At 45.1% G+C, this 13,294-nt stretch overlaps 1 protein-coding gene and 1 pseudogene across 4 annotated transcripts in view; one reads left to right on the plus strand and one right to left on the minus strand.

Annotated features, from left to right (window-relative positions):
* Window positions 1–13,294, plus strand: part of Tln2 (talin 2) — a 427,686-nt gene that overhangs the window by 139,099 nt on the left and 275,293 nt on the right. The window lies entirely within an intron of this gene.
* Window positions 2,520–3,934, minus strand: LOC142846747 (large ribosomal subunit protein eL21-like; annotated as a pseudogene).

Consider the following 13,294-nt stretch of genomic DNA (forward strand, 5'->3'; position numbering starts at 1 on the left):
TCCTAGACTGGTTCTGTCAATGTTGTAAATGCGACTTGGAAAACAGCCTGGGGAGCCATGTCCAACCAACCCCAGGCTTTGAACATCACGTCCTTCCTGTACTCGGTAGGATCTATGAAGCAGTACAACCAGATGAGCAGGATGTTTGGAAGAATCGAACATTCTGGAAAAGTGAAAACTTTGTGCGGGAGGAGTAGCTGTTTTTGTTGCTTCAGGGGAGACCAAGGCATAGGCAGTGACTTGGTGTGGCAGGCCATGTGGAAGTGGGGAGTACGGATGTTACCCCTTCTGCTTCTATAGGAGGAGCTCTTTGTGGGTTTGTTGGTGACAGGAGAAAATGTGGCCCACCATGTGGCTTTATGAGAATCGGTTCTTGCTGAGGATTTGCATAAGAAGCAAAGCCGGACAGGTGCACCAGGGCATGGCGATTTGCTGGGTCTGGATTCCTGAACGAACAGAAGAGTGTGATCGGAGATTCTGGTGGTTGGTGCTTAGATGGTTTGCAGCTGCTGAGTTCAATCTGCTCTTTTTGCCACATAATGTCATTTCTTGTCCCTTGGTTTGTGAACTGCCAAGGGATTTGTGAGAAAGGGAGGGAGGGAGGGAGGGAGGGAGGGAGGGAGGGAGGGAGGGAGGGAGGGAGGGAAAAGAGAGGAAAGAGAGGAAAGAGAAGGAGGGAGAGGGACCCGAAGAAGAAAGTCTCATCAGGACTCAATCCCTGTCTACCGACCATTTCTGCTATGACCACATTTTGTGTCCCTCTCTTATATCTCACAGGAATGTGTTCTGCAAACCTTTTTTACTCTCTAAACTCTGAAGAAACTGAAACTCTGTTTAGGAAAGGGGATGAAAAAACTACCTCGGAAGGGTTGCTGCTGTACTGTGGATGCCCTGGGCGGTTTTCTCGTTGCAACCTCCCATTCCCTGCTGTTCCTCTAGGATGATTCTGTGCAGATGTTGGAAAACTGTGGGTTTTTGGTTGTAGATCACTCCAAGTTATTCTGCCTCTTCATTGGAAGGACTTCAGCAATCTGCATATGGGAAAGTAGCCTGATCAATATCTGTTGCTCAGCTAGTTCTTACTGCCAGTACAGTTGGGAAATGTGGCAAGGCCATAGCCAGAAGTGTGATGTTGAAATACGCTGCATCTAAAAATGACTCTCCATTGTCTGTGTTGATAGTCAAAGGAAGAGGGAATGACTGGCAGGGATCAAGGGCCTCGAAGCCACAGTTTGAATTTGTCTAAACAGGATTTATGGCTTTTCTGCTAATTGCAAGACATTATACCAGTGATCATTTGCATTTGGGTTACAGAATTCCAGTTTGGGGCTGCACTCAACCCCAGGATGATTGAGAGATGGCAGCTAGTGCTGAGGATGTTCTTTAGGTCAGACCTCAGAGAGGACCAGAAGACCACAGTCCTGGATGCCTGCCCTCCGAGAATTAGGACTGCAGCCCAGGCAGGATTTGGATGATGGAAAGACTAAGGGAAAAAAAGACTATGTCAGGCCGCATTAGACACACTGTTGTGGAGCTGGGAACAGATGGGGGATGTCTGGGAGCAGCATACAAACTCTTGGAACATGCACTTTACATAGGTTCTGAGAGAATAGGGAAAGCGCATTCCAGAAAGGGTATGTGTATAATGTACAACAAGAGGTTTGATTCAGTGGTTAAGAGTACTTGCTGTGCAAGCATGAGGACCTAAAGTCACATCCCCAACATCTATGCAAAAGAACATGACTGCCCTCCCTACAAGCCAGAGTTGGTGCGGGAAACAGGCAGACTGTGAATGCTTGCTGACTTGCCAACCTAGCTAAAGTTGCCAGTTTCTAGTTAAGCCATAGATCTTGTAGGAAATCAATAAGGAGGAGAGTGAGAGAGGATCCCAGTGTCCTCCTCTGGTCTCTGCATGTACGTGCATGGACACCCCCCCCACATGCTCATTTACACACATACACTCTTTACAACGCACACAACACAACACACATACACATTCATGCTTGCAAACACCACACATACACACACACACCCTACATGTTCATTTACACACATACACTCTTTACAACACACACACAACACACACATATTCATGCTTGCAAACACAACACACACACACACACACACACACACACACACACACACACACACACACGGGAATAGGCAGGCATCCCAAACTGACTTAATCAGTAAGCAATGCATTGGACCAATAATTGAAAAAAGGTCAGTTTCTCAAGTTGTAGACATGTATTGTAGTCAGTGTGCTATTGCTGTGAAGAGAGCATGACCACAGCAACTCTTGTTAAAAAAAAAAAAAAAGAAAGCATTTAACAGGGGCTGGCTTACAATTTCAGAGGTTTAACCCATTGTTATCATGGGTGGAGCAAGGCGATACACAGGAGAGTAGCTGAGAGTTCTCCATCTGGATGGACAGGAAGCAGGCAGAGAGGCACTGGGACTAGCTTGGGCTTTTTGTTTTTAACCCTTTAAAGTCCAGGTCTTTTATTTCTTTTTGTATATCAGGCCAGGAATTCATAGGGAATGGGCTCCAGCAGCTCAGGCTCCTTCCCGTTAGTCCTCACAAAGTATGCGTCTCTGGGTGGAGCAGGCTGGCGCTTCAACTGAACCCAGGTGCTCTTCTCTTTGGCTTCCTTTTCCTTCTGGTCGTTCTCCTTCACCCGCTTCAGGAAGCTGTCTCTGCTCTTCGAGTGCTTGATGTGTTCAATCCGCACATTAATTCTCTAGGCAACAACCTTGCCCTTAACTTGCTTGTTTACAGTGATGTCCACGGCATGCTGGGTGACATTGTAGACTCTTCCGGTTTTGCCATGGTAACATTTATGTGGCATTTTGTTTTGAACAGTACCCATTCCCTTGATGTCTGCAATATCACCCTTCTTGTAGATTCACATATACGTGGCCAAAGGAACAACTCCATGTTTCCTAAGGGCCTAGAGAACATAGAGTGAGTGCCCCTCCTCTTTCCCTTTGTGTTGTCATTTGGGAGAATTACTGAAAGATGGCTGCCTTAGCTTGGGCTTTTTAAACCCTAAAGTCCACCCCCAGTGGTACATTTCCCCCAACAAGGCCACACCTACTCCTTCAATAAGGCCACACCTCCTAATGCCGAATGCCACCGCCCTGATGACCAAACATTCAAATATATGAGCCTAAGGGGGCCATTCTTACTCAAACCACCACAACATTTCCTTACTCTCTCTAGGTTTCTGTGTTAGTTACTTGAGACAAAATACCTTTCAGCTTACAGGAAGAAGGGATTATCTTGGCTCACAGTTCAAGAGTACAGACTATCGTGGTGAGCAAATCATGGTGGCAGGCGTGTGAACAGCTAGTCACAGTGCCTTGTCAGCCAGGAAGCAGGGAGCTATGAAGACTGCCGGTACCCAGCCCACTTTTCTCTTTTTACTCAGTTCAGGAACCTGGCTATGGAACTGTGTGACCTTTCTTAGGCTGGACCGTCCCCCTCAATTAACCTACTGTAGAAACTCCCTTACAGTAGGTGCAGAGGTTTGTTTCCATGGTGATGTTAAATCTGGTTACCTTGACAATCTTCCCTATGCTCACAAAGTGGTGGATAGTGTTTGTCTGGGCTTCAGTGCTGCTTGCTCACATCTACAGTCATCCAGCAAAAGAAAAGAGCTCTGTTCTGGAAGGCACACCATAGTGGCCATGGGGATGACACACGTTAAAACTGTGCTGAAGGTCTGATTTGGTTCATCTTGCAAGAGGCCAGAAGGGAAGAGCTTGTGGCAAGGAGTGAGATACCTCTGTATCTCACTGTTGTGGTTTCATTTCTGTTGCTGTGACCAAACACCCTTAACTAATAGCAGCTTATTGGAGACAGGGTTTATTTTAGCTCCTGAGTGTGGGGTCCAGTGGCAGGAGCTTGAGACAGTTGGTCAGTCCTACCCATGGTCAAGAGCAGAAGGAAATGAATGTGAGCATGCTCCCTTGTGCTCCTCTGCGTTTCTCTACCTTTATACAGTTCAGGACCCTCTGTCTATGGGATGGTGCTGCCCACAGTGAGCTGAGTATTCCCACATCAGTTGACTGTATTAAGGCAGTACACCGCAAATGTGCCTACAGGCCAGCCCACTGTAGAAAGCCCCTCATCAAGAATCTCTTCCCAGTGATTCTAGGTCATGCTGGTAATCTCATCATCATACTCGGTTTGGAACCAATAGCACATACTGTCTCGAAGCTGCTACATATATATGACTTTCCCAAAGAAAGTCTAGAACAGCAGAAAGGAATGGCAGAGAGGATAGCATGCCGATGAAAAATGTCCACTCAGCAGCCAAATTGTGAGTGAATTTTAACCCTAGGATCAGTGATCTTTGATAAGTAGAGAGGTCATTCTGTAGACAGCCAGCTCAACCTATTATAGTGCTGTTTAAGGCCTTGAGAATAAGAATGGAAAATCATGTTATAACCGTGTCTGTGTACACCAGGAAGAACGCTTTGGTAACTAGTTTTTCTCTTTTGTCTTCATTACCTCTTTCATATCCCTGTTGGTGCTGTGCAGGCTTATTCAGAGCTGGATTTCTTTTCTGAGACTTATAGAGAATCTCCCACTGATTGACAATAACAACAAACAGTGTCTAACTGCTTAACTTTCCTAAAAGCTGTTCATTCATGCACCCACCCACCTTCCTACCAGTAACCCACTGTTAGTGAGTCAAAAACTATACTGGCTTCTTCACCTGAGTCCACCTGTGGCACGTGAGCCCTAAGCGTGAATGCCCAGTCTGGCTGCGGGCTCTAACAATGCTTCAGTAGTATTGTTTGTTTGTTTGTGAGAGGGTTACAAGTAGCCCAGGCTTGTAGCAGTCAGTGACTCTGAACATGTGATTCTACTCCTCCTCTTCCTGGTGCTGGGATTGTATGTGTGCACTATCAGACTTGCTTTTATGCGATGGTTTCCTGTGTGCTCGGCAGACACTGTACCAACTGAACTGCATCCCCAAGGCTCTAAACTTATGACTATGTGAAATATGTGGTATGTTACATGTTTCATGCTGTAGAAGTTCAGAGAAGAGGCGTTTTTCTGACTAGAAGATGCTAGTGGGTAGCATTTCCTAGTTTAGGTGATGTTTAAAATGGGTAGAAAAGGATGGGGTGGGACACTAGACAGACCTGTAAAACAGAGGTCGGATGATAGTGAATCAAGAATCCCAAGAGTCAGTTCTAGGAAGGCCCGGCTGTTATTCCGAGCTAAGACTACAGTTATTAGAAAACAGGGAGGTGCAGTTTCTCCAACCATCCCCCTGTGCTCCTGATCAGTATGTTGGGAATACGGTGTGTGAATTGTTTGGCTCTCAACTGCATAGCTCAGGCTGATGATGCTGTCATAGGTCTGAGGTCTTTAGTGCTGAACTCAGGTATGGACCTAGGAGGATTGAGGGACGAGGCTGAAAATGTACACTGCCCAGAGGAACTCAGGGACTGGAGAAAATGGCCAGAGCAGGAGGAAGGATAGAGGAGGACAGGTCGTGTGTGACCGATAGGACCTTGCGGAAACTGAAGACATGAGCTCAGAGCACCTCATTTCTAGCAGAACATACTTAAAGCGGAGAGGAATCTCATATGGATATTTTTATTGTTGAACTAAGATATCTTTTAAGGAAAAAAATGGCTCTGAACATAATGACTTGGCTCATCTCATATAGCCAAGAATTCAGGTTCAAGCCTCAAATGTAGCTCCTCGCCAGTCTGCCTTCCAGTGGGATGATTTACCCTGATTAGCTTAGCTCAGGGAGTTTGGAATTCTCTTGAGGAAGCTTGGAAGCTACGCTACAAATTGCTTGACTTGATATTTTGAAAATATGATAGATTCAGATGTGCATAAGTGTGACATCCTGGATCTGCACAGGGGAGCAATGGTGGGGATGGTGAGCATGTTTGCAATTAAGAAATGGGGGGGAGGGGCTTAAATTGTACCTCTGCGCAGACTTAGCAAGACATTTTTTAGTTTCCCACTTCAGGAAGTATAGCCTTGGGGCTCTTTAACTGTTTTTGACTTACTTTCAAACTTTCTTAGGAATGAGCTGGATTTTCTAGCTCGGAGACAGTATACAGTAGACAGCATTGTGTATTTTCTATTCCATGGTAATTTTTATTTACTTGATAGTAAAAGAAAGAAAGAACTAAAGTTAGACTGATTCATTATATCATGGTTGGAATTACTCAGTCTCCATTATAACTGAGTGGAAATGACTGAGTTATAATGAGTATATAATATAATGAATAATGAAGTCTCTCTCTTACCCCTCCCTCCTCCTGCCCTCCTTCCTTTCCCCCATCTTTCTCATTTCCTCTCCAGAGTCTCTTGTAATCCAGGCTTGCCTCTAACTTGCTCTGTAGCTGATAATAACCTTGAACTGCTGATCCTACTTTCTCTACCTCCCTAGCGCTGGGATTATAGGCCTCTACCACCATATCTGATTTTCTAAGCTTAGTGCATGTCAGGCCCATGCTCTACTAATTCAGCTGCATCCCCAGCCCCACATGTTTCCATATATCTTTAAAAAATATTTTATTTTAAATTTTATATATATTTATATCATGTTATATAATAGACCACGTATTATATATTTATTTTAAATTATATTTACCATGTGAGTGGATAGATAGATAGATAGATAGATAGATAGATAGATAGATAGATAGATAGAGGGTTATGTGCATGTGAGAGCAGGTACCTTTGGAGGTCAGATCCTCCTCCCACCCTTGGGTGGGGCTAGAGTTACAGGCAATTGTGAGCTGCCCAGTTTGGGTACTGGGTACTGAACCAGGGTCCTCTGCAAGAGCAGTTCAGACTCTTAACCACTGAACCATCTGTCCAGTCCCTTCAGTGTAGTTTATAACTGTTTTGTGTCTTTGATGCATCTGCTAATTTCATTAACATAACATGAAGGTACATGGTCACCAAGCAATGACATGACTCATTTCATCCTGGATGTTATTGGTTATTTTAGGAAGCACAGTGTAGGCTGATAGAAGATACCAAAATATGCACTTTTAAAAAAGATTTGTTTTTTATGTATGTATATGTGTGTGCCTGCTTGAATTTATATGCACTTTGTGCATGCAGGTGTCCACAGAGGCTAGAGGGTATCAGATCCCTGGAAATGGAGTTACAGGTGATTGTGAGCTACTATGTGGGCACTGCTGGGAACTGAACCTGGGTCCTCTGCAAGAGTAGTATATGCTCTTAGCTGTTGAGCCATCTCTCCAATCCCCAAAGCTACGCTTTTTAAAAATTGACATTACTGGGACAGTTATTGCAGTGGCCCCCAATCTCTTACTGGTGACATTTTCAGCTAGATAAGTCTTTGTTGTTGAGTGCACTGTAGCACCTCAACTCCATGTACCAGACCCAGCTTCGACAGTAAACAAATGTCACCAGGCGTTGCCAAAGGTCCCCTGGGGAGTGAAATAACTCGTGGTTAAGAACTGCTTATTTAGCAGAGACAAACATTTTTATGGCCTGTGGTTTTATGCTGCCTTTGGCCTATCATTTGAGGATTATGGTCAATAAATTTAACACAGAGTTAATTCTCACTCACAGATTCCGTGTTTGAGAATTTATCCATCACTAGCTGTGGCATACCTGTGAGCCTCTGAGGACCTGTGCAGCTCTGACAAATCCAGTTGACCCATGCTAAGTAAGGCTCAGCAATGATTCTGTGCTGGCTCTTTTTAACCGTCAGCATGGCACAACCTAGAAATATCTGGAAGGCCACCTCAGTTGGGGAATTATCTAAATCATCTGGGCCTGGAGGCATGTCTGTAGGAGACTGTCCTGATGTAGTTAGAACCTGCCCACTGTGAACTTACCATTTGGGGGGCTGGCCCTGGTCTATGCAGGACTGGAGACAGCTAGCTGGCAGCAGCAAGCAAGGACTTATGGATCCATGGTCTCTTTGCTCTTGACTGTGGGTGTCATGTGACTTGCTACTTGAGTTCCTGCCTTGGTTTCCTCTCAGTGATGAACTGTCACCTGGAATTGTGAATCAAATGCCCTTCTCACATACTGCTTTTTTAGATGTCTATGGATACATTGCCTCTGTGTGTGTTTCTGCCGGGCTGATGCTCTAAGAGACCAAGCAAGGGTGTTGGAGCCCCTGAGCCTAGAGTGAGCTACATGTGGGAATCAAGCCCTGGTCTTCTGAGAAAGCTTTCCAGCTCTGTGTAATAGATATGTTTTAGTCTGATTTTTTGTTTTTATTTTTGCTGCAGCTATAAAATATTAGCATATCCCCTTTCTTGATGAGTTTTTTTTTCCTCCTCTCTAGACTTGACATGGGATGGTAAGAATTCACTGTTTGAGTAGAAAAGTAGTGGAATGGATGGGTCCAGTGAATAAACACGATCTGGGTACATGATTGATCTCAATCAGTGTGCTGTTGCCCAAGAGAAGAGGTCACTGGGCTGCTCCCTCGTGTGTGTCTGACCTGGGACTGGTGGAAACTTAGGGAGAATTCCTGCTTATGAGATATCCATGGTCTGGCGTGAGGAAATGAGGTCTTGCACCAGCTGTCAACACTACATGCAAAATGTTAATTGAGTCTTAAGCTCTACTTAGAGATCAGACTTACTATGTTAATGGGGTAACTCAGAGATAGATAATAACAGTGCCCCGGGAAAGAGCTGAAGATGCTACTAGGTGTGATCCACAATAAACCCGGAGAGCCGTAGCCCTTGACACCAGCGAGAGCCTGGTAGGATGAGAAGTTAGAACAAGCTTGGGTTATCTGCTCACCATTTAGAGACAAGCCAAGAAGGAATCACCTAGAAATGACAAGAAAATTGTGTTGAGTCTTTGACTGAGCAAAGGAGATTGTTTGCTGAGCAGCCTTCTCTGCAGGAAGAAACCTCATTGGTTTTTTTTTTTTCTCTAATGAGACAGGCCTGGAAGACTAAGGTCCGCTTGGGGGTATCTTGGACTTGATAACCTGGTACGCTGATCCTTCGTTTAACATCCTAGCATGGGTCCAGAAGTTCTTTGCATGGGTGTTGAGGATGCTGAAGGGTCCAGTAGAGGGATGGTTTGAAAAAAATCTCTTTTCTTTCTTTCTTGTGTATGTGTAGTGTGCATTCATGTGTGGTGTGTGTGTGTGTGTGTGTGTGTGTGTGTGTGTGCGGGCATGCATGTAAAGGCCCCAGGTTGATGTCATGAGTCTTCATTGATCACTCTGCACCTTATTAGTCAAATCAGGATCTCTCAATTGAACCTGGATGGAGCTAGCCATTTCTGCTAGTCTCCTACTCTCCTTGCTCTGGGGACCAACTCTCTTTAGTAACTACAAGAGGACTTCAGGCCCTCTAGGGCATTTATGTGTGTTCTGGAGGCTGGGACATTGGGCCTCATGCTTGCATGAATTTACCCTACTCAATGAGCCATCTCCCTGATTCTGAAAAGTTTTCCACGTTGCCTTTGCTAAATGTAAGGGTATTTGAGTTGGTAAGTTCTGACTAAGAAAAATCAGACCGTTCTCTTAGGCTAGGAATGAAGTCATATCTTTCCCATGAGATTCTGAGTTTGCTCCTGGCATGGAGTTTGCATGTATGTTCATGTGAATGCAGATTTCTGTGGTTACCAGCATATCATATGCTCTAGAGCAGGAGTTACAGAAGGATGTTAGCCATGTAACATGAGTGCCGAGAACCAGACTTAGGTCCTCTGCAATAACAGTCAATATATACTCTTTTAACTATTGAACCATCATTTCTTTAGCCTCAAAAATACACAATTTATTTTATGCTCTTCAATAAAATTTAAAATAATGTTGGTGTGGTGTATTTATATGTAACTTTATTTTAGGCATCCTTTTGTCTTCACAAAAATGAAAAATCAGAACGAAATAAAAAAAAAAATACCTCCCTCTGTTTTCCTCCCTATCTTTATTCCATCCTTTTTCATTATTTATGAGTGGGACTTTAAAAAAAATTTCCATTATCTATTTGCCTGTCTATAATCAACTTGACTCTAGGCAGACAGGCATTTCCAGTATAAATAGTAAAAGCTTTTCTGCCTTTGCATTTTATTTTACTTTGTCTTTCTGCCCCATTGCTGCCAGCGAAGCAAAGTGCTGGACAGAAGCAATGGCCGTGCTCGCCTTCCTGACATTAATGGAGTGCTTACTATTAATGGGGCATTGGTGATCCATTGTTTCCTCACTCGTTTTTCTCCGAGGAACGTTTGTTGCTTTTAAGAATTAAGTATCAAATTATCTATAATTGGGGAAAATAGTTCTCATTTTTTCATTTCTCCTAGGATTCAGCAAGCGCATGGAATATAGAAAGAAATACAAATAGTCTGGTTGGAGACTCTCCTGTTGGCCTCTTCTGTGAGGAATTTGGTGATTTAGAACCTGCTGAAGCATCCAAGGATACATGGGAACTTGTGTGCTCTGAAGGATGCTGAGAGTATAGGCACCTGATGTGTTGTCTGATTTTTCTGAAGGAAACGCTGGGTTAGAGTCTTGGGATGTGTAAGTCATTCATGTTCTCTGGGAATAAATGAAGTTGCATTCCAGTTTGCTGGGTTGAGGTTCAAAACATCTAATGGTCAATTCCAAGGCAAGTTTTATGTGTGCGTGTCCATGTGTACACGTGTATTGTTTGTGTATGTTCAGAGGATGATGGCAGATGTTCTCTCTCTCTCTCTCTCTCTCTCTCTCTCTCTCTCTCTCTCTCTCTCTCTCTCTCTCTCTCTCTCTCTGTGTGTGTGTGTGTTGTATTTTCCTTGAAACAGGGTCTCTCCCTGAACCTAGGCGCTCAATCAGGTCAGCAGATCCCAACAATTTTCCTGTCTGACCCACTGCACCTCGCCCATGGCGCTGTGTTTAGGGGCACATATGCTACCACACCTTGCTTCCTGTGTGTGTTCTGGGGTTTTGAACCCAGGTCCTCATGCTTGCACATACCTCTGAGCCATTCCTCCAGTCCTCTGAAGGGAGTTGGATTGCTTTGTGAAGGGAGTAGAGCTGCAGTTAAGAAGAACCAGATACAAAGGAAGAGAACAGCACACAGTTTTGCATCATCCCAAGGCTCTGGGACCTTGTTTTCATGCGGTAGCCAGGTGGATTATCCCAGAGGGACTGGTTTGGTCAGAACCCAAGGCTTAAATTATAACCTCAATACCTTGAAAGTAGTCTTTTTCACCAATAGACTCTATTGTCCCGAATTACTTTTATTTGGCCAGTTTCAGGTTCTGTTTATGGCCAGATGCTCTGAGTGCAGCCCCCAGTGTCCTGTGGAGACATCCTAGACCTGCTGAGCTGTGGGTGCCAGGTGCTGTTCCGCCTGGAATGCTTTCTGTAGAACTTGCTGCCTCCCAGGCTCCGAACAGTTACCTCTGCAGAAGAGACGCCTGCTAAAACTGTGGGAGCCATTGCTGGAATTTGCTCACTAATTTCAGTCCCCCTCCTTAGTGGCATTGATCTTGCTTATAGAGCTGCAGGCATTTTGCATTTCAACGCAATTGCATTTCTCAAGGAGAATTTCCCTGCACGTGGCACTTAGAAACCATTTTCCCATCCAGCTAGCTACTGCAGAACCCTGGAGCATACAAGCATTTGATTGGGCCAACTATAAGCATGTTATATTTATTTTGATGAATTCTAAGCCTCTTAAAGAGCCACCTGTTCCTTCTTTATTTTGCACCACCCCACCGTCCAATGCCTGTCACTAAGTTCAGAATGTCGTTCCTGTCGAAAAGGGAAAGGCATTGATTTCTTCACTCCTCAGAGGTTCTTAGTAAGAATGGAGCCCTGGAATGAAAGACGAAAGAGAAACAGGGTTAGTGGATGCGACAGATGCTCTTGGGAAGAGGGAACCTCAAGTGAAGAATTTCCTCCATCAGATTGTCCTTTAGCATATCTTTGAAGCGTTTTCTAGATTGCTGGTTGGTGTGGGAGGACCTAGCCCTCAGTGGCACTGCTATCCCTTGACAATCTGAGGCTTCCCATTCTGGATCCCGTTTAAAACCCTCTGACTGAGCAATCAGCTTTCTGTTTAGAATGTTACCCCTCCCTTTTGGGGGAGGGGTCCTCCAGCAACTCTCCTGTCCATCAGCAGGCAGCTAAGAGCACCAGAGCTCCTTCCCTGGGGATTGCTCTGACTAGGATCACCAGAATTGGAGGCAGGAGTTTGCCAAGGGAGCTTCCCTCAAGTCTGCGTGGGCTGTGGTCTATGTCCTAGAGGCCAACGGATGTGAACAGAGCTTAGAAGAGTTGCCAGAGGAAGCTTTGCTTCGCATTGGGACTGTCCACCTCATCCTCTGGGTTCAGCTACATCCTTCCTACTCTCTGTAGCCATGTTGGAGACTTGTCTCTTCTGAGGAGCTCTCTGGAAAACCTCACCTTCTTGGCGTCACTAGATCCATTATATTTCATCCCTAGCCCCCAACTTCATCTGCTGCCATGCTTGTGAATTTTCCAGTGTGACATCTTGTCTCCGCCACAGGCTCTGAGTCCACGCTGTTGTCACATGACTGACATGCACTGTATGCCTGTTTTAGTCAAGTGTCTTTGGGGCATTGGAAGCCCATTGCGATACCATTGGGCACATAGGGAGAGTTTAAGTTTGTCCTTAGAAGCCAAAGGCCCCTGGATCGGGTGAGCTGGGCTGAGATTGCTACAGTGCTCTCTGGCTCCTCAGCCTGTTCACTTCCCTGTACTCTTCCTCCCGTTCTACAGATGGAGTCACACGGTTTCTTTACAATTCACTGCAGCCCTTATTGCCGTCCCAGCTTAGTGTTAGGATCCTTGGCTCGGAATCAGATGAACTGTTTTAGGGTCAGGACCGCTTCATTTCCTGCATAGCTTTGGTGGAGTCAGGGCAGGTATTCAGGTAGTATGGGAGCCCTTTGGCCTGGAAAGTCCCCCACCCCCGTATTGACTGTTCATGTATTTACTAGGTAAAATGATTGGTCCTTTTCCTGGCTCAGACATTCATTGTTTGGAAGTAAGATTGTCTTGCTCCCAGTCTGTTTGAGTTATCAGAAACTACAAGCACTCTGGAGGATATATTTCCAGTGTGGGACTTGGTCCTGCCCTACTCCTCAGCCCTGCTTTTTGGGGGAACCCTGCTGAATTGCATACCAACAGCAATCAGATGGCATGGCATTTGGAAGCAGGGAATGAGGTCAACTCTGTCAGAAGCAGTGTTTGTATTTTTTTTTTTTTAAGCATGGTAGGATTTAAAGTCCCCATCAGCCCTTCCCACAAGCTAAGTAGAGTGGCAGCTGAAGCCCAGAGGCCAGGCG

This window comes from Microtus pennsylvanicus, chromosome 3, assembly GCF_037038515.1.
Source record: "Microtus pennsylvanicus isolate mMicPen1 chromosome 3, mMicPen1.hap1, whole genome shotgun sequence".
Classification (NCBI taxonomy): domain Eukaryota; kingdom Metazoa; phylum Chordata; class Mammalia; order Rodentia; family Cricetidae; genus Microtus; species Microtus pennsylvanicus.